Here is a 19,928-nt window from a genome sequence, read left to right on the forward strand (position 1 = left end):
TATTGGGGAGGGTATGTGCTATGGTGAGTGCTGTGAAGCGTGTAAACCTGGTGATTCGCAGACCTGTACCCCTGGGGATAAAAATATATGTTTATAAAAAATAAAATTAAAAAAATAAATAAATAAAAAATAAATTAAAAAAAAAAAACTTTTGTCCTCAAAGGACACCCTTAAGAAAGTGAAAAGATAAGACACCATCAAGAAAGTGAAAAGGCAGTCTGTAGAATAGAAGGTAATGTTTCTAAGTCATGTATTTAACAAGGTACTTGCGTGCAGAATGCTTACAACCCAAAAATAAAGACAACCCAACTAAAAAATGTTTTTCAAAGGAAGTACACTAATGGCCAATAAGCACATGAAAAGATGCTCAACATTATTAGTCATTAGGGAAATGCAAATCAAAGCCACAACAAAATACCACCTCATACCTACTAGAATGGCTGAAGTAAAAAGACAGTAACAAGTGTTGGTGAGAATGGGTAGAAATTGGAACTCTCATATCTCGCTGATAGGAATGTAAAATGGTACAGCCACCTTGGAAAATAGTTTGCCATTCCCTTCAGATGTTAAATAGAGTTATCATTTAACCCATCAATTCTACTCCTAGTACTTAAGAGTAATGAAAGCATAGTCTACACAAAAACTTGTGCATGAATATCCATAGCAACATTAATGCAGCTGAGAGTTGAAAACAACCTAAATGTACATGAACTGATGAGTAGATAAATAAACGTGGCACATCTATACATATTATTTGGTAGATATTTGGAATATTATTTGGCAATAAAAAGGAATAAAATATTGATACACAGTGCATCAGGGATTAACTTTGAAAACATTATGCTAAGTGAAAGAAGCCAATCACAAAAGACCAAATTGTGGTGTTCTGTTGATATTAAATATCCAGAATAGGTAAGTTCATAGAGACAGAAAGTAAATTAATAGTTGCCTGAGACTGGGGCAGAGTAGGTTGGTCGAGGAGAAGCAGAAATAGGAAGTGATAGGTACAAAGTTTCTTTTTGAGAATAGAGTTCTCTCTTTGAAGTGGTAGTTACCTTGTGGTGATCGTTTTGCAGCTCCATGAATACTTGTGTGTGTGTGTGTGTGTACCCTTTAAATGGGTGGTATATCCCAGTATATCTTAAAACACTAAAAAAAAAAAAATACCTAAGAGATTATTTCTTAAAAACATCTGAAAGTACACCATAATTATACTTAGAAGAAACATAAGGAGATTTTGGCTTTTGACATTTCTTTACCTTATATAATGAGTAACAACATGTTTACATAGTAAATATGGTATGACAAGGGTTTCATAGATCATCTAGCTAGTCAGAATTTCCTAGAACTATTGGAGGGCTAATTCAAGACTTTTGTAGTTAGAAATATTCCACTCATTCCACTCCACAGTCATGTTATGCTTGCCAGAGCTGTACCAAATCATAGTTTATTTAATCTCTTTGAAAGTTTAACTAAAATATGATTCTTCCATAAAGAATCTTTATAGAATACCTTGTATTTATGTATATATATGTGCGTGTACACACACACACACACACACACACACACACACATATGTGAATATATTTGAGGTTAAAATTTTGAGTACTACCTTTAGGAGTATTCTAGTACTTAGTATCTTTCATTGTACAATTGGTTTGTTATATATAATTCTTGCATTTTTTTGTAATATATGGCAGATAGGCAAGAAATGCTAATAGTGGAATTGACATCATGATCTTAATTTTATTAGCAAAATATCTGATTCCTGTACTTTAAGCTCAAATGGTTTTTTTGTTCCACTTTCCTAACTCCTCTTTACAAGCATAATTCATTCACTGTGAAAATTGTATTTAGTAGCTCAAGAGCTCTTTAGCTAAGAGAATATGGAACTTTCTGGTAATGGGCCAGTGAATGTTGTGTAGATTCAATGGTTCATCCTGTGCTGCTGTGCATGTGGGACCTTCATTGATTTTAATTCTCAATTAACTCATTTGGTCTATAGCTTCAGGCCTAAACTGGGGGTTGATTGAAGATGGGGGAAAAATGACTACATCAAAGAGAGGACGTATTAGTTTCATCATGCTACTCTAACAAATTACCACAAACCGAGGGATTTAAAACAGCAGAATTTTATTCTGTTATGATTCGTGGGGCTGAAAGTCTGAAATCAAGGTAGTGGTAGGGCTATGCTGTTTCTGAAGACTCTAGGGGAAGAATCTTTCCTTGCCTCTTACAGCTTTTGGTGGTTGCCGGGACATCTTGTGTTTCTTGGTTTATAAATATGTCCTTCCAATCTCTGCCTCTGTCTTCATGTGGCCTTCTTCCTTGCAAGTCTCTGTGTCTTCACATGCCATTTTCCCTCATTTTATAAGCACTGCAGTCACTGGATTAGGCCCACCAGTATGACCTCATTTTACCTTGGTTACATCTATAAAGAACCTTTTTCCAAATAAGGTCAAATTTATACGTACTAGGAGCTAAGGCTTTACTATATCATTTTAGGGGACACAACTCAATCATAATAGAAGAGAATGTTTTGTTTTAAGCCATATTTAACTATCAAGTTGTGAAATAATTTGTTAGTGCAGTGTTTTCGCAGAGAATTAACATGAAGTGAATTAGGAGCAATGAAAGATAGGAAGGAGAAGGAATTATCAAGCTTGTGCCATTGTCAACTTTGATGTATAATCCTCTTCTCTTGAATTCCCTGTTAGTTTGGACCCCTCCACTATTCTCCTTACCTCCATGCGCTTGGACTCCCATATGGTCTATGTACACATAACCTTGCTTTTGGAGAGAACTTTTAAGGTGTTTATGGTCAGAATGGATGAAGTTACTTTAAGATTTGAGGTATTACTTTTTGTGGCCAGGCTTTTCAGGTAGGCCTTTCACTACCTCAGTACAAAACTCAAAACCCTTGTAGCAAGTAGTAGTTAGAGATCATTGGGGTATTTTTCTGAGTCTGTGACCACTGTCAGATTCTGTAGGTCCTTCAGCTTTAGCCAGCACTTCAGTTCCTAACTGAAGCTCTCCTTATCTGTCAGTCAGGGCTCCTAGTTGAGGCCCGGTGTTCTACTTGGGCTACTTAAGCAAAAAGGAATAATGAGGTTTTAGAGAGTGTATGAGGAGAACAAAGCTTTAGGAGGCCAAAGAATCAAACTTTGATGTTGAACCTCCAGACAGTTGAAATATTCATCCTTATGGGACTGTTCTGTTAATCCTATTTGTGTCATTTCCCAAATCCTGTCTTTAGAGCTTAATAGTTGTGAAATTGGGTAAGATAATTAAGTGCTCTGTGTATCAGTCTTGTTGTTTTTAAAGTGGAATAGATAACTAAAGCTTTGTTGTATGAAATGATTAATATACAGGTTCTTATTATCTGGACACATAGTGTATTAATTTTCTAGGGTTGCCATAACAAAGTACCATAAACTGGGTCGCTTAAACAACAGGAATTTATTCTCACAGTTCTCAAGATGTCAGTAAGGTTGGTTTCTTGTAAAGGAAGAATCTGTTCAGTACCTCTCCTCTACTTTTAGTGGTTTGCTGGCAATTTTTGGAGTTCCTTGGCTTGTAGGAGCATCGCCCCAGTCTCTTCCTTCATCCTCATGTGGTGTTCTCCCTGTGTGGGTAACTACTTCCAATTTTCCCCTTTTTATACAGACATCAGTCACATTGGGGCTTCATTTTAACTAATTTAACTAATTCCATATTTCTCAAAAAGGTCACATTCTGAGGTAATGGGAGTTAGGACTTCAACATATGAATTTGGGGGGACACATTTCAACCCCTAACAAATACATAGTAAACATTATACGAATGTTAATTATTGTTGTTATTCTGATAACAGTTGTATTATGACTGTAATCTTTTTTCCTCAGTGTGCTGCATCTGTATGGATTAGAGAATAGGTATTCTTAGAGTTAACTTTAATTTTATGGACCTTAGTTTATGACCTTCATGTTGTTTCTTCACAGTAAGGACTCCTCATAGTATGGGTATATGATTTTCCTATAGCCTGTAATATTTCTTGTGTTTTTTAGGAAAATTCAGATACAGAATAAAAATTAATATGGCGAGAGGTTGTTATATCTCATAGATGGTACAGAGGAGAGAGATTGAGTCTGTGAACGTAGATTTTTACCTAATAGGTACTGTTCATACAGGAGTAAAATATATGGCTCTGCATCTTACTAATTTTTTATCTTCTTGCTTCTTGGTGCTTTATACTATATAAACAAAATCTTTTATTGACCAGATCTTTAAAGGGGGAAACAAAGGACTTCTGTCATTGGATTTATATGGATTTTGTTTAAACATTGCATCTAAGCCAGTATGGTATAATTACTGTGTTTTCTTAAGTGTGTTCCATGAGTGCTGGTTCTGCTAGGTTTTCTGCAATTTGGGGAACAAAAACAGGGGGTAAAGAGATTGGAGAAATATTATAGGTCATGTGCCTCTTTTGGAAGTTTCTGCTGCCAATTCATAGTTCTGAGGAGTACTATATAGTAAAGAAACCTGCTTCATTTTATGTTTCACCTGGCATTTCCTAAATTTCTGATTTATAGCACCTGTTAGTACAGTGTGAGTCAGTGTTTACTACACATTTAATCATTTTGAGTTCTAGGACCTGAGGAAAGAAGTCCTCTAGTATCTATCATGAGGAATTATATAGTTGTTTTTAGGTATCTGAGAACAAAATCTTTTAATGTATAAGCAGATCGTTAAACCTTTTGGTTAGGGGAACTGCCTGGATTACAGTCGTGTTTTCTAGTTTGCCAACAAAGCTATAATGTAAACGCTTTTGAAGGTAGGATTGGTGTCTGTTGTCTACATATAGACAGTAACCTAGCACATAGGAAGCATTTAGATGGCTGAAAGAGAAAAAGTCGTACAGATCCTTCTTAACATCTTCTATAAGTAATGTGAAGAGGGAAAATGATTTTTTTTGTTGAATAAGCTCTGTAGTTCTGTTTGATGTATTTCTGTTGAAGTCTTTCCTTAATTAAAAAAAAGGCAGTTTTATTGAGGTATAATTGATAGACAATAACCTGAACATGTTTAAATTGTACAGTTCATTAAGTTCCGACATGTTTATATGCTGAGAAACCACAATACAATCAAGCTAACATATTCCTCACCTCCAGAAGTTTCCATGTCAGGACTCCCTCGTCCCTTCCCTGTGACTCCCTTCCAACTCCAGGGAACCACTGACCTCCATTCTAGCCTGCACTTTCTAAACTTATAAATAGAAATCTTATAACATGTGTTCCTTTTTGCCTGGCTTCTTTCACACAGCATGAGTATTTGAGAGTTGTCTATATTGTTTTGGTGTAAAGTCATTCATCAGATTCCTTTTGTAACCTTTTAATATCTTTAGTTTCTTTAGTGATGTCATCTTTCTCAGTCCTGATATTGGTAATCTGTGTGTTCTTTTCTTTTTTTCTCACTCAGTTTAAGTCTTACTTATCCTCTAGAAGAATCTGCTTTTGGTTTCCTTGATACTCTCTGTAGTTTTAGATTTCTACTTTATTCTTCATTATTTCATTTATTCTGTTTCGGGGTTTTTTTTCAGGTTTTTTTTTTTTTAAGGTGGAAATGTAATTTATTTGAAAACTTTTTTCTTATACTGGTCTTCAGTGCTCTAAATTTCCACTTAAGTATTGCTGTGGCTATATCCTGGAAACTTTGCTATGTTGATGTTTTCATTTTTATTTAGTGTAAATGTTTTTTTTTTTTAATTTCCTCTTTCATGATAGGGATTTTTTTTTAACAGACTTTACTTGGTTTTGAATATTTAGGATTTTTTAAAGAAGATATTTTGTTTTGAATATTTAGAATTTTCTAGGGATCTTTAGGTTGTTGACTTCTAACCCATTCTGTTCAAAAGACATATGTTTCCCCACATCGGGCTCTCTGCTCAGCGGGGAGCCTGCTTCCTCCTCTCTCTCTGCCTGCTTCTCTGCCTACTTGTGATCTCTATCTGTCAAATAAATAAATAAAATCTTAAAAAAAAAAAAAAGACATATGTTGTGTGAACTGAGTCCTTTTAAATTTATTGAAACTTGATTTAGACCCAGAATGTTGTCTTATTTGGTAAATAATCCTTTTACACTTGAAAAGAATGTGCCTTCTGATGTCATGTGGAATGTTCTATAAATATCAATTGGGTCAAGTTGGTTGATAGTCTTGTTCAGGTCTTTCAGTGCTTGGATTTACCTGTTTTCTTATTCTGTCGGTTCTTAAAGGAGAAGTTTTAATCTCTCACTGTATTTTCCAATTTGATCATTTCTCCTTGCAATTCTGTCATTTTCTTCACTGTCTATTTTGAATCTTCTATTACATGCATAAATGTTTAGGAATATGATGATTTTGATGATTTAACTTTTTTATTATTATGAAATGACATCTCCTTCTTACTATTCTTTGAAATCTACTTTTAAAAATATTAATGTAATCAATGTGGATGTTTTGATCAGTATTAGTATTATGTTTTTTTCTGTCATTTTAGTTTGAATTTATTTGTGTCTTAATGTTTTCAGTGGGTTTTTTGTAGGCTGTGTATAGTTTGCTCCTTTTTCTTGAATGCCGTTTTATAATCTCTGCATTATAATTGGAATGTTTATGCGGCTTAGATTTCATTTCATTATTGGTATGATTGGGTTTAATGCTACCATCTTGCTAATTGTTTTCTGTTTTGTATCATCTGTTTTCTATCATTTTTGTTTATGTATTATCTGTTCATTGCCACCCTTTTTTTCTGCTTTCTTTTGGAGTATTTTTTATGAGACATTTTATCTCATTTGTTGGCTTATTGTTATATAATCTCTGTGTTATTTTGTAGTAAACATCTTTAGATTATCAATGTTTCTTTCCTTGTATTCTAAGAAGAAACTCCACTTGATTATTATTTTTTATATATTCCTAGATTGTTTGCTAATATTTTGTTGAAGATTTTTGCATCTATGCTTTTGATGTAGATTGCCCTAGTTTTATTATTATTTTAAAAATGTCTTTGGCTTTTGTATCAGAGTAATCATATTTGCTTCACCTGGTTTATAGATTTCTAATTCAGAATGTTTTGAACTACAGATTCAGTTTTTTTTTTTTTAAAGATTTTATTTATTTCTTTGACACAGAGAGAGACAGATCACAAGTAGGCAGAGAGAGAGGGAGAAGCAGGCTCCCCACTGAGCAGAGAGCCTGATGTGGGGCTCGATCCCAGGACCCCGAGATCACGACCTGAGCCGAAGGCAGAGGCTTAAACCACTGAGCCACCCAGGTGCCCCCAGATTCAGTTTTTTAAATAGAGATCTATTCAGATCAGCTTGTATGAGTTCTGATAGTTTCATCTAAGTTGTAGAGCTATTCATAGTATTCCACTGTTCTTTGAATGCTGTGAAGTCTGTAGTGGGTAGGATCTTCTTTTTCACTCTGGTTTTTGGTAATTTGTTCTGCCTTCTTCTTTGTCGGTCTCACTAGGGCGTTGTTAATTTTTTTTTTTCTTGTGGCTTCCAAAAAGTTAACTTTTGGTTTGATTGATTTTCTGTTTTTTCATTTTCAATTTCATTGATTTCCTCTTGTTTATTCCATTCTCCTTGTTTTTTGTTTATTTTCCTTTTTTTTTCTAGTTTCTTATGGCAGCAGCTTACATTATTGATTTGAGACCTTTCTTTTTTTCTAATTACACATTTAAAAAATCCACACATTAAGTGTTACATAATTCCCTCTAACTGCTGCCTTAGTTGAATCCCAAAGATTTTGTTGTTGTATTTTCATTTTCATTCAGTTTAGTATCTTTTAAGAAAATTTTCTCTGAGATCCTTTTTGAGCCATTGATCATTTAGAAATGTGTTTTTTGGGGGGCGCCTGGCTGGCTCAGTTGGTAGTGAAAGGTCCCCCAATAATGGGTCCGTGATTAAAGGAGCAAGACTGATATAAAGCGAAGGTCAAGCAAAGCTTTATTCCCCGCCAAGCATCAAGAATTTCACCGAACGTTCGGGGCCGCACCTCTTCCGAGAGAGGGCGACCCTTGTCTGTTTCACAGACTAGCTTTTAAGGGCAAAGGCCATGTGGTTGGGCCTGGCCACGCACAGGTGGCCAATGAAATTGTAACACACAGAGAAAGCTGCACAGTCATGCTAGGTCACACATAAGTGACCAATTGAATTACAATTTACCCTAGTAGATATTTGAACTAGCCTATCACCTTGGTCAGAATTGGCACCCAAAAGGCTCCCAAAGGCTGGGGCCCATATTCCTTGGTAACTAGGGAGACAGTATGCAACCCCCCACTGATCAGATGTCACCACCTGGCCTGACCCATCCTTGTATTTGGGCTTTGTTACCTGGGACTGGTTTCTGGAACTTGTTCTTAAGTAAGTCCCCTGGGGAAGGGGAGCAGGGACAGTTTAAGGATTAAACAACAAGGTTATGGTTTAACTGGATGGAAGCGCTCTGGCTAAATAGGTCCTTACAGGTAGAGCATGGAGACTCGATCTCAAGGTTGTCAGTTTGAGCCCCATGTTGGGTATGGAGATTACTTAAAAAGAAAAACCTTTAGAAATGTGTTAATTTCCAAATGTTTGGAAAATTTAGTTATTTTTCTATTGTTCTTTGATATCATTATGATCAAAGAACGTATTTTGTCTGATATTAGTAATTTTCAACTTAAAATGTTTGTGTTACGATCCAGAACATGCCCTGTTTTGGTTAATGTTCTACATGTAGTTGAATAGAATATGTATTCTGTTTTTGTTGGGCAGAGTGCTCTGTAGATATCAATTAGATACCTTTGGTTTTTGGTGGTGGTCATTTTTTTTAATATCCTTGCTGATTTTATCTAATGCTTCTCCTCTTTTTGAGGGAGAGATATTGACACTTCTGCTCAGGTACTGAGTGGAAGGTAGGCACTGACATATCTTCCTGGAGGTCAACAAAGGAAGTTTGTATAAATCCATGTTTTAGAAAGCTGGTGGGGCGGGGGGGCGGGGAACTGTGCCCAGAGGAAAGATAGAAAACACACTGTCTTTTTTTGGCCCTAGACAATTTTTTGTAAGATTTAAGATTTAAGATTTAAAACAGTAAGATTTAAGAAAGAAAAAATATCTTTTTTCTAATAGTAAGGTTTTTCCCCCCCATCTTGCAATTAGAGTCAGGAAAAAAAAAAAAAGTAAAGCTTTTGATGCTAAATTTTCATGAAGCTTTGAGGAACAAGAGAGATAAACATACCCTGAGAACTGCTTTGGACTTGAAATATGAGGATTCAACCAAGACTTTACTTAAGCCTGAAGTTATTCTGTGCATAGTATAAGCAGTAAGATCAATTAAGGCTTGGTTAGAAAAGTACAGATTTTACTCTTATTATTATTGTCTTTTTGTAATACTGAACTCTTTAAGAGTATCTAGTATTTAGGGCCCTTCACGCTTTCTCCATGGCAGAAAAAGGGAGCAACTAACACCCTGTTTATAAAAATAGTAACTTAGTTACATGTAGTTCTTGATATTTTTCAAAACCTTCTTCATTCATATTATCTCATTTGATCTATACAAGTCTGTGAGATTTGTAACAGGATTTTTCATTTTTAGGAATCTCAGAAAGTTTAAGAAATTTTTCTCAGGTTGTAGAGTCAAGTAGAATAAAGTTCAGGTATTTTCATTCCTACTTGATTCCTTCATATTATACTCTGCCTTTGAAAGGATTTATCTGTTTTCTCTAAAATGAGTAGAATTGACTTTAAAGTAAAAGATTTGTATTGATTTTATAAGTATTCCAGTGATCATGTACTACTTCATTTTACATAAAGATAAATTTAAATCATAAAGTTTTAATAGATTTTCAAACATTGTCTTATTAACCTACTCTTATATAAACTTGTTTTTTAATCTCCTTTGATTATTTGCCAGTTGAGAACTATAAGTTATATGTTTTTAATGGTAACTTATGTTTGATTTCAAAATTTTCCCCATTCTTTTTTTATTTTATTATTATTTTTTCATTAGAAAAATTAAAAATTGTTGGGGCGCCTGGGTGGCTTAGTGAGTTAAAGCCTCTGCCTTCGGCTCGGGTCATGATCCCAGGGTCCTGGGATCGAGCCCCACATCGGGCTCTTTGCTCAGCAGGGAGCCTGCTTCCTCCTCTCTCTCTTTCTCTCTCTCTGCCTGCCTCCCTGCCGACTTGTGATCTCTGTCAAATAAATAAATAAAATCTTAAAAAAAAAAAAAAGAAAAATTAAAAATTGTATATATTAATTGTTGTGAAATTTCTCTTGTGATTCATTTGGCTATTTTCCCCCATACTTAGAAGAAGTATTATATATTTTTTTTATTTTTTTCTATGATGGTTTTATAATATTGTGAGATTTTATTACTTTTTTGTTATGTTTTGGTTGCCATAAACTAAAGTCTTATACATTTTATTTATTTAATGATTTTTTTTTTTTTAAGAGAGAGAATATGAGCATGAGGGGTAGGTGGGGGTAGGGAGGGACAGAGGGAGAGAAGGAATCAGAAGTATGCTCCATTCTCAGCATAGAGCCCAACATGGGGCTCTATCTCATGACCCTGAAATTATGATCTGACCCAAAAAAAGAGAGTCAAAGGCTTATTAACCAAGTGAGCCATCTAGGCACCCCTCTTAGAGATTTTAAACCTATGTTATTTTGTTCTCTATTTTCTGTGTCACCATTTCTACTTTCGTACAAATACATATTACTTTTTTATAATTTTGCTTTATAATTTCATTATGTTTTTATGTTATACATGATTGAAATTACACTGCAATTGTACATAAACATTTTTCTTTAAAATGTTTTTCCTGCGGTGGAATACTATGCAGCCATCAAAAAATGAAATCTTGCCATTTACAACAACGTGGATAAAACTAGAGGGTATTATGCTGAGTGAAATAAGTCAATCAGAGAAAGACAATTTCATATGATCTCTCTGATATGAGGAATTTGAGAGGCAAAACCAGGGCTTGTGGGGGGTAGGGAAGGAAAAAATGAAAAAAGATGGGACCGGGAGGGAGACAAAACATAAGAGACTCTTAATCTCACAAAACAAACTGAGCGTTGCTGGTGGGTGGGGGAGTAGGGAGAGGGTGGTTGGGTTATAGACACTGGGGAGGATATGTGTTATGGTGAGTGCTGTGAAATGTATAAGCCTGATGATTCATAGACCTGTACCCCTGGGGCAAATAATACATTACATGTTAATAAAAATAATTTAAAAAAATAAAGTATTTTTCCTAAAGGTGTTTTTTGGTTATCAGGTTCAGGATATCTATTTAAATATGATTAACATATATCAACTAGAAAAATAAAATACTTTTTACATGTAGAGTGAGGAAATGAAAATCAAAATTAGTGTGTAGATTTCTTTGTTGGTATTTTTGACTTAAAATTTCTAACTTTGTGCTCTCCCTCTCTTTTTTTTTAAAGATTTATTTATTTGCATATATGTGAGCAGGGGGAGGGGCCGAGGTAGATGGAGACTGGGCTGGATACCAGGACCCTAAGATCATGACCTGAGCCAAAACCAAGAGTTGGATGCCCAACTAACTGAGCCACCCAGCCACCCCAAATTTATGTATTTTCTATTGTTTCTTTAGTGAAAAAAAAAAGTTTTTTTAAGTGAATAGAGGGGCACACGCATGGCTGGGTCTGAAGAGCATGGGACTCCTGATCCCTGGGTTATGAGGTCAAGCCCCATGTTCAACATAGAGCATACTTAGAAAAAAAACAACAACAAAAAACCCCCAACCAAACAAAGGGTGGGTGGCGGGGGTGTGAGAGATTGTGTGTGTGTCTTTAAAAGAGTTTTCAGGGGCGCCTGGGTGGCTCAGTGGGTTAAAGCCTCTGCCTTCGGCTCAGGTCATGATCTCAGGGTCGTGGGATCGAGTCCCGCATCGGGCTCTCTGCTCGGCAGGGAGCCTGCTTCCCTTCCTCTCTCTCTGCCTGCCTCTCTGCCTACTTGTGATCTCTGTCTGTCAAATAAATAAATAAAATCTTAAAAAATAAATAAATAAATAAAATAAAAGAGTTTTCAAAACTATACCAGATTACCTTAGATTTCTTACAAATAGCAAATAAGGATTCTGTTATAGTATCACTATTATTATTATTATTATTATCATTATTGGTTTGAGTAACTTCAGTAAGCGGAGGCGCAGATCTCATTGTTGATTGGTTAAATTAATTCTATCAGTACTATAACCCTGCAGTATCCATGTTGTTTGGTGGTGTTTTATGGTTATTACATGCCTGGTTTTAAATTTATTATTTAGCTCAGTATTCTCTAGTAATGGTATTCTTTATATAACATAAAATATGGTAGCAAGGAAGATTGATATTCTACAGTGAATTAAAATGTGTCATTGTGATAAGCTCTGATCTTAAAATACAACTTATCTTGATTTAAAGATAAAATTTTTGTAGAATCGATTTTAAAATGACAGTTTTCCTTTTCAGATTATTATTCACCAGTTTGCCAGATATTCCTTTATATATCACTGCCTTGCTTTTGTAAAAGGTGGACTTTAGTCTAAAGTCTATAATCAGGGCTGTGTAGAAGTAATAAAGGTGGAGCTTTTTAGATAATATAATTGTGTGATTATATTTTGAAAATGGCCTCAAGTAATATTCTAAATAACTAAAAATTTAAATAATTAACAAACTGGGAAAATATTTGTAGCAAATATGATGGGTAAACAGTGAATATTAATATATAATTACTAAAAGCAATATAAGAAGATAAAGGAGTAAAAATTATTTAGAGATTTTAAAAAGTAAATACAGGTAGTAAAAAAAAATTGAACGTAAACTTAAAGGCAAAACTTCGACTCAGTAATTCTCTTTGATTATTTCCCAAGGGGATAATTCTAGATATTTAAAATGTTTATATGTAAAGATAAAATAGTTATTTATGATAAATAATTATTCCATCTTAGGTAAATGATTAAATAAATTTTGGTTCATTTATTTGGTGAAATATTGGGAAGCTATCAAAAATTGGTATTTATAAGCACTATAATAGGATGGGTGAATGCTTAAACACGAAGTTAGACATGCTAAACAAGTGTAATTACAAATAAAAACAGGAACAAAAGAACTCATGAGTAGATTAAAAAGGAGGATAAGATTTTAAAGGAGTATAGTAGACCTTTATTTTCACTTTTAAGCACAACCAAGATTTTAAGTATTTTAGGAACATCTGAAGGTTGCTTAAATTTTTCAGAGGCACATATCTGAATTGTGCTCTTTGCAAAGTTGGTGTGTAGGAGGGAGTCACTTTCATTGGTAAGTGACTATAGCCAGCTGCCCAGTTCCTGTATGTCAGCTTTTGCTTTTTCTGCTCTATCTCAGATAAACATCCAGGGGGAGGATATAGTCTATTTTGGTGCTTCTGGAGAATTTGAAGATTTGTAAATTTCTCAGACATAATCATGTATATTCCAATGATCCACTTGGCTTTTGTGGCCTCAGTGTTGTGAGGTTATATAATTACTCCCTTTTGAAATGTTTTTCCTCTTTCTTTCTTTCTCTTTCCCCCTTTCTTTCCTTTTTTTTTTTTTTTTTTTTTTTTTTGGGAGCGTGTAAGAGCTGGGGTGGGGGAGGAGTTGAGGGAAAGGGAGAGAATCTTTTTTTTTTTTAATGTTTAAATTTTTTTATAAACATATAATGTATTATTAACCCCAGGTGTACAGGTCTGTGAATCGCCAGGTTTACACGCTTCACAGCACTCACCATAGCACATACCCTCCCCAATGTCCATAACCCCACCACCCTCTCCCGACCTCCCTCCCCCCAGCAATCCTCAGTTTGTTTTGTGAGATTGAGAGTCTCTTATGGTTCATCTCCCTCCCGATCCCATCTTGTTTCATTTATTCTTTTCCTACCCCCCAGTCCCCCCACATTGCATCTCCACTTCCTCATATCAGGGAGATCGTATGATAGTTGTCTTTCTCTGATTGACTTACTTCGCTAAGCATAGTAAGGGGAGAGAATCTTAAGCAGACCCCCCCCCTGCTGAACCCCAAATGGGGCTCAATCTCCTGGACCCTGAGATCATGACCTAAACTGAAGTCAAGAGTCAGGATGCTTAACCGACTGAGCCACCCAGGCATCCTGAAATGTTTTTCCAATTTCTAAAATTCCTTAATGAGCTCATTTTTAAAAGGAAAAGACAAAACTTTATCCAGTTATCAGTTAATAATTCTAGCATTAAATTTTTCATGGACAGTATCTTTTGTTTCTCCTGCAGGGCCTCATCTTCTGTTAATCCCAGCCAGACTTCATCCTTTATATCTCTAGAAGTTCAGTTTGTATATTACTTTATCCATGTCTTTACTAACATGTTCAGTCTTTTGAGTATACGAAGTGCAGTTATAACTGTTGTAATGTCCTCATTTATAATGCTATAATCTGTACCAGTGGTTCATACTTACTTAGTATTTAATGGAAAATATAAAAATACGAAACCACATTTTTAGCATGTGTAAGCTACAAATACTACCCACCAACTTTAAGAATAGAATACTATAGGGGCGCCTGGGTGGCTCAGTGGGTTGAGCCTCTGCCTTCAGCCCAGGTCATGGTCTCAGGGTCCTGGGATCGAGCCCCGCATTGGGCTCTCTGCTCATTGGGGAGCCTGCTTCTCCCTTGCCCACTCCCCCTGCTTGTGTTCCCTCTCTCTCTGTCAAATAAATAAGTAAAATCTTTAAAAAATAATGAGAATACTATAAGCCTTTTGTACAACCTGTCTCTACTAACTTTTCTTGTTATTGTTAACGTTTGTATGTGTCCCTAAATAATATATTGCTTAATTTTGCATGTCTTAATATAAATCACTTCTTGCTGTGTGTATTCTTCTAAAACTGTGTTCTTAATACTATCGATGTTGGTATTAATGTGTATACCTATCATTGTTTATTTTTACTCCTCTCAGGTAGTATTTTGAATGAATGTTACATTTATCTCTTTTCCAGTTCGTCGTCATTTCGATTATTTCCACCTTTGTTTTGTTTCTAACAATGCTGTTATGAACATTGTACATGTCTTCCTATATATATATATATATATATATATATATATATATATATATGAACTTCTCTGGGTTATGTGCCTTGGAATGGTATATTTTGGTCATAGAGAAATTCATATAAAATCTTATTAGATTACCCCAATTGATTTTCAAAGTGGCTTTTAGTCATTTACAGTGTTTCTCTTTATATGCACATGTATACATCTACATGCAGATATACATATGTATGTATGTATTTATTACAGTTAACATGGTGATTAATATCTTCCTACCCCAATATACTCACTTTTTCTTCTTTTTAAGGATTACTTATTCCCATAAGCAGAATCATTGATTTAGAAGATGAGAATTCTGTTATTCTCATAAGCTAGCCACCTTATTTTAATTTTTCAAATTATTTTACTTTATTTCTAATTTACTCTTTAGTTTTATTTGTTAAGAAGATTACATATGCATAGCATACTCAAATAGTTCTATAAGATTTATTATTTAAAAAATAACAGTGCCATTACCCATTACTTTTCCCCAGAGGCAGTCATTTCAAAACGTTTTTGCTGATTCTCATGGTATTTACCCCCATATTTAACTAACCTACCTGTGTTTCCACATTTTAGTTTTTAACTTCTTTGGCTTTCTATAATGAAGCATGAAGATTTAGCCTCTTTGATTTCTTCTGATTTCAAGCACCATCCCAACTTTACACATGAACCCTTCCCTCATCTCTTTTGTTCCAAATCAACAATTTAGTGCTACCATATGAAAAGTAAATGCACTGAATCATTTACCAAACTATAATTACCCTTCTTTTTGTTTGTTTTAAACAAAGGAGGATGATGGTAGCGGAAGAGGCAGCGAGGATTTTGGAATCAATAAAGAGGATTTGTGTTGCAAAATAGAAAGAGAAATTGTTAGTTAACAGGAAGCCATAGATTTCGTGAGTGGGAGAGAAGCATGAGAACATTTATTCTGCTAGCCAGGTGTAGTACTGATTAGAACACTGAAAGTCTATTAAAATGACAGGCATATATCTTAGTAATAAAAGGCATATTGAGATACTGGTTTAGTCTGAAGACTAAAGATATAAAAAGAAATGGGTAGTCCCAGGAAATAATACAAGAACCAATCGCTGAGATCAAGTGACTGCCTGGGGGCAAAGCATATGAAATTTATTCTGAAGTTTTAGTGTTTTAGACCAGGACAGTGGTAATAGGGGAAACTGGAATTTATTTTTTAGTACCTTAAATTTCAAAGACTTGTGTATATTTGACAAAAAATTGCTTATGATTATGTTATCCATCCTCTTGATACCTGTGTCAGATGTTTTGGTTGAATTCCTTTTTTTTCTAATATTAGATTAAATTTTTCTCAGGGTAAACAAAGAGATGACTGATATCATTTCTTTTCCATCAAAAGTAGTCTCATTTTCTCGCTTCTAAGGAGGTGATATGTTAAAGCCAAAGGATCATGTTGGTTTCTTCATACATATTTTTGTATGGGAAAGGATTCAACAGGTATTAGTAATAAGTGACAGAAAGAGAATTCTGGCTGTGTACTCCACATGTATTAAAGTTTAATTGTTAAAGTGTGACTACTGCTGGCATATTTCAAAATTTGGCATTTTAGGACATTTTATATATTTCAAAATTTTTCCTTTTTATTGAACATCAAGATATGAGTTTTTAATTCTGTCATTGTTCCAGTTTGTCTTAATTTAATTCCCTAGTTAATTTTTTTTTTAAATCTATTTGACAGAGAGAGAGAGATCACCAGTAGGCAGAGCAGCTGGCAGAGAGAGGGGGAAGCAGGCTCCCTGCAGAGCAGAGAGCCTGATACGGGGCTGAATCCCAGGACCCTGAAACTTACCTGAGCTGAAGGCAGAGGCTTAACCCACTGAGCCACGCAGGTGCTCTCCCCAGTTAATTTTGATAAGATTTTACATCTTTATTCTTTCACTGAGCAAACTGGAGTACTATAGGAGGAATGCTATCTATCCTTTGAATGTAAAGTTTTCTTCTTTCTGAGACTTGTGGGATTGGCCTGGGATGATATAGTGAAAATATGGAAGTGAGATCTGGATTTAAATTCTTCTTTGCTGCCTACTAGCCAACTGAATTTTTAATAATTCAATAATATTTCTAGCAAGGCTGTTTAAAATATTACATATAATGGAAACATACATAAAATAATAAAAAGATATTTTGTGTCTGATTTAATGCCCTCTGTATGTTATGTGTTCAAAATTATATTTATTGTTATTGGAATCATCATCATCATCTTGTCCTTGGCCCCATTCCCTAGATATGTTTCACAAAGAGCAGATTGTGAAGACTTGAAACACTGATAGCCATTGTATGGGACAATTAAACAAGAGCGGACAACTTGGTGTAATCCCTCCACTCTCCTGGCTAGGTGCTTGGGGGGTGTTGCTACTTTGTTTTTCTGTTGTTTTTCACTTCTGTACTGAACCTCTTTTATTAAAAAGCTGGTTTGTGGAGTAATCAGTAAGGAAAATAATAGGGCCTTTCTCCCTCCCAGGCAATAGAATCCTTTGTATTCCAAGCCTAGTATTTTGATTATTTGTTTAAGTGATTATACAGTGTGGATGAACAGAATGGGGCAGTGGGTGAAGGAGTCGGTTAGATAATGTGATGGGGGCCATTGTTTACCTTAAATAAGTATTGGAATTAATCATTTATATTCCTCTCACCCCTATTGGATGGTAGACTGTGATAACATAAACAATATTTACTTTATTTTTGTTCCCATAACACCTAGCATAATACATTTTATCTTTCAGAGATTGCAACTTTGTGCTTTGTTTTCCTTTCTTAGATTTTGCTACTTGGGGTGAGAAATTAAGTCTGGCTCGTTTCTTTGGTGTCTGTGATTTATAAATGTTTGATACTCAATAAAAGGTTTGAATGAATGATTTGAATTGTCTCCAGAGCGACAGATCAGCATTCATAAGAATAAAGCAATTTTTGGCTTTGTTTATCTCTAGAAAATTATAAATGGAAGGAACCTTAAGGTTTATATCCTCTAGCTCTTTGTTTTTCAAATAAAGTAACTGCTACCAAAGGTGGCAAGACTTATATTCAGAAATATATAGAAGAAATAGAATCCAGACAGATCTCTTACTCATAGTGTCTCCCCCCCGCCTTCTTTTTTTCTTACTTGTAGTATTTTTCCTCTTCAGATTACAGAAAAAAAGAAACACATTGATAACTGGCTTGAAAAGAAAATACTTATTTTCTATTGTGTGCATGCCTGTAGTTTGATTCTATATTGTCTAGTAAGTATTTTAGGGTAAACATAGCATTTCCTCATTGATCATTACCATGACTGGGGTCAAATATAGTTTTCAAAAAATTCTCTGGGGACGCCTGGGTGGCTCAGTTGGTTAAGCAGCTGCCTTCGGCTCAGGTCATGATCCCAGCGTCCTGGGATCGAGTCCCACATCGGGCTCCTTGCTTGGCGGGGAGCCTGCTTCTCCCTCTGCCTCTGCCTGCCATTCTGTCTGCCTGTGCTCGCTCGCTCTCCTCTCTCTCTGACAAATAAATAAAATCTTAAAAAAAGAAAATTCTCTGAAAAATAAAATTTAAAATTAAAAAATCCGATTAAAAACTTTTTTGTGTATTATAATCCACCATACATTTACATAATGGATTGGTATATAAAGTACTTTGGAATTTGTTAACTTATTTTGATTCTGATGATAGTTTTAAGAGTTATATAGGGCGTGATTTATATGCTGTTGGCATTTTGCAGGTGAAAAAATTGAGGCTCAATGAGGCTATATCTTGTGACTGTGATCACTTCGTGAGTAAATTATGAGGCAGAATCCTAAGCCCATATGATTTAAAGGGGGGTTTTGATGTTGTTGTTGTTTGATTTAAAGGTTTTTCAAAACTCTTTTCACTGGGGTAGGCTAAAGTCCCTTTAAATATGCACATTTAACAAAAATGCTTATGGTTGAGGTGCCATTAGCAATAACCACTGTTCAGCTGCCCTTCTGTTTCATTTCTTTTTGTCATCTTGTGTAGTACTAACGATGTATATGGTGTTTAGTCAGTAGATATTGGAGTGGATAGTTAACTAAGTGGTTAGTTAGCATTCAGTAGGTAGTATGCTGTGACTTTGCTTAAGTAAAAGATGATAATATGTAAGTGCTTGAAATATATTTTAAGAAGACTTAAAAAATCAGTTCCAATTAAAAGAATATGGTGAAAAACAGATTTGATATTCTGTTGAGTAACTAGAAAACAAAGTAATCTTCTATATAAAGCAGTTATGTTTTTTAGAAATAATTTATCTTGTTAAAAATAAAAAATAGTCTTAGAACTGTGAATAAGCTGCTTAATCTTGAAATCTTGACCTTTAGTTTTAGCATTTTATTTTTTTTTTTTTAGTTTTAGCATTTTAGTTACCTTATTAGATATGTCTAAAATAAGTCAAAAAATAAAAATAAAAAAACATCAAATTTTAAGTGTGCACAATTATTGTTAACATGTTTGTAGAGATCTTTTCATGATTCTTACTCTGTATACTTTTTTAAATAGAATGTTAATTCTGTAAGTAGTTGATTCCTCTTTATAAATTTTTTTATTCAGTGATATCATGAAAATCCTTTAAGCTGCTCCTAGGTCTGCAAAATCATATAAACTGACAGCATGATAAATTCTAGCATGCTAAATTATTTTCATGATTTATTAATTATTCAAATGCTGGTTATTTGTTTCAAATATTTTGTTACTATAGAATAACTTAAAACTGTCTTGCAACAGATTTCTAAGGTTTCTAAGATCAGGATATTTCATTATATTTAAATAAATTTGACACTACTTTTTATGTAATGTGTTGACATTACTGGGAATTTACTATAA

General features: G+C 34.5%; 1 protein-coding gene across 1 annotated transcript in view; it reads left to right on the forward strand.

Annotated features, from left to right (window-relative positions):
• COG5 (component of oligomeric golgi complex 5) overlaps window positions 1–19,928 on the forward strand; it is a 282,131-nt gene that overhangs the window by 111,234 nt on the left and 150,969 nt on the right. The gene's annotated exons all lie outside the window — the stretch shown is intronic.

The sequence above is a fragment of the Lutra lutra genome, chromosome 11 (assembly GCF_902655055.1).
Source record: "Lutra lutra chromosome 11, mLutLut1.2, whole genome shotgun sequence".
NCBI lineage: Eukaryota > Metazoa > Chordata > Mammalia > Carnivora > Mustelidae > Lutra > Lutra lutra.